Here is a 2,431-nt window from a genome sequence, read left to right on the forward strand (position 1 = left end):
CCTGTGAGTCCCTCTGTCAGTCCCTCTGTCAGACCCTGTGAGTCCCTCTGTCAGTCCCTCTGTCAGACCCTGTGAGTCCCTCTGTCAGTCCCTCTGTGAGTCCCTCTGTCAGTCCCTCTGTGAGTCCCTCTGTCAGTCCCTCTGTCAGACCCTGTGAGTCCCTCTGTCAGTCCCTCTGTGAGTCCCTCTGTCAGTCCCTCTGTGAGTCCCTCTGTCAGTCCCTCTGTCAGACCCTGTGAGTCCCTCTGTCAGACCCTGTGAGTCCCTCTGTCAGACCCTCTGTGAGTCCCTCTGTCAGACCCTCTGTCAGACCCTGTGAGTCCCTCTGTCAGACCTCTGTCAGTCCCTCTGTCAGACCCTCTGTCAGACCCTGTGAGTCCCTCTGTCAGACCCTGTGAGTCCCTCTGTCAGACCTCTGTGAGTCCCTCTGTCAGACCTCTGTGAGTCCCTCTGTCAGACCTCTGTGAGTCCCTCTGTCAGACCTCTGTGAGTCCCTCTGTCAGACCCTCTGTCAGACCCTGTGAGTCCCTCTGTCAGACCCTCTGTCAGACCCTGTGAGTCCCTCTGTCAGACCCTGTGAGTCCCTCTGTCAGACCTCTGTGAGTCCCTCTGTCAGACCTCTGTGAGTCCCTCTGTCAGACCCTCTGTCAGACCCTGTGAGTCCCTCTGTCAGACCTCTGTGAGTCCCTCTGTCAGACCCTGTGAGTCCCTCTGTCAGTCCCTGTGAGTCCCTCTGTCAGACCCTCTGTCAGACCCTGTGAGTCCCTCTGTCAGACCCTGTGAGTCCCTCTGTCAGTCCCTGTGAGTCCCTCTGTCAGACCCTCTGTCAGACCCTGTGAGTCCCTCTGTCAGACCCTCTGTGAGTCCCTCTGTCAGACCCTGTGAGTCCCTCTGTCAGACCCTGTGAGTCCCTCTGTCAGACCCTCTGTCAGACCCTCTGAGGACCTTTAAACCACGTTGACCCAGGTGAATGTTTGATTAACAGGAAGAAGCCTAGCAACGGTTGCTATGAGAAGGAGCCCTCTGATTGGTTGATGTCAGTAAAGGTGGAACTAAAACATATGAATGCTGATTGTGGGCAGGTTTTAATATCGTCTTATCTGTTCTGTTGTGTTTTATAATGTTTGTCTCCATAATGTGATGATGACTCATCTGTGTTCAGTCACTGAACCACAGGGAAGAAGAGGAGGAGGGTGAGGGGGCGGGGCCGCTCTACTGACGTCACAGCCCTCTGAGACCTGGGCAGGAAACTATGGAAACAGGCTCATCTCCCTCATGGACCACAGCACGTCCTCCCCCCCCCCCCACCACCATCATGTATTAATATGTGCTGTTAGTATTATTACATCGCTGTGCTTTTATTCTGAAAGGATCAGATAACATGCGATAACAGCTGGATCTATTAAAACATCTGTTTTACTGTCTCAGCTCCTCCTCAGCTGATTAAGGTTTAGTTCCTCAGCTGATTAAGGTTTAGTTCCTCAGCTGATTAAGGTTTAGTTCCTCAGCTGATTAAGGTTTAGTTCCTCAGCTGATTAAGGTTTAGTTCCTCAGGTGATGAAGGTTTAGTTCCTCAGGTGATGAAGGTTTAGTTCCTCAGGTGATGAAGGTTTAGTTCCTCAGTAAACACAGACAGAAGGTGTGAAGCTGTCTCATTAGCCCGCTCTGAGCTAACACAGCTAACACACAGACACCAGCTAACAGTTAGCACACAGAGGCTAATAACAGTTAATGACCGTGTCGTAGTCGAGCTGTGGTCAGCTGTGTGTGTGTCTCTGTGTTATTAACACATCGAGTCTAAGCTGAAGGTAGTTCAATGAAAGGAGGATAAAGTGGAGCTAATGTTAGCTTTAGACATTAGCTCCACAGATGGTCTGAATGTTACAGATAGAGGTGAAAAACGGAGGTTACCTGTTCGCTGTCGGAGACGACTTCAGACCTCCTGCTGCTCCTGGACAGACGAAAAGTGTGTGTGTGTGTGTGTGTGTGTGTGTGTGTGTAAGGGAGGAGGAGAAAACTGAGCACAACAACAACCACACATCCGCTCGTTTCACAATCAGAGCTCCACCTCTCAGCAGCAGCCTGCAGGAAACCTTCAATACACACACGTCTTAATTATGACTACGGAAGCCTAAAGCGGACATTCAAACACGTTTTATTTCACTGAGGTTTCCAGTGACAAGAAAAGTCCGTCAGTGTTAACTCATCCATTCACACACATTCACACACATTCACACACTGATGGTAGAGGCTGCTGAGTAAAGAGTCCATCAGTATTAACTCATCCATTCATACACATTCAGACACTGATGGTAGAGGCCGCTGAGTAAAGAGTCCATTAGTATTAACTCATCCATTCACACACATTCACACACTGATGGTAGAGGCTGCTGAGTAAAGAGTCCATCAGTGTTAACTCATCCATTCATAC

At 50.1% G+C, this 2,431-nt stretch overlaps 1 protein-coding gene across 6 annotated transcripts in view; it reads right to left on the reverse strand.

Annotated features, from left to right (window-relative positions):
• Positions 1 to 2,082, reverse strand: part of pam (peptidylglycine alpha-amidating monooxygenase) — a 39,198-nt gene extending 37,116 nt beyond the window's left edge. For 5 of the 6 annotated variants that reach the window (XM_065965332.1, XM_065965337.1, XM_065965336.1 and 2 more), the window contains exon 1: positions 1,912 to 2,073. The gene's annotated coding sequence lies outside the window, so the exon portion shown is untranslated. Of the gene's footprint in view, positions 1 to 1,911 lie in introns of all 6 variants that reach the window. The other variant, XM_065965334.1, reaches the window with a different exon arrangement.
• Between the last annotated feature and the right edge of the window lie 349 nt (positions 2,083 to 2,431).

The sequence above is a fragment of the Labrus bergylta genome, chromosome 17 (genome assembly GCF_963930695.1).
Source record: "Labrus bergylta chromosome 17, fLabBer1.1, whole genome shotgun sequence".
Classification (NCBI taxonomy): Eukaryota; Metazoa; Chordata; class Actinopteri; order Labriformes; family Labridae; genus Labrus; species Labrus bergylta.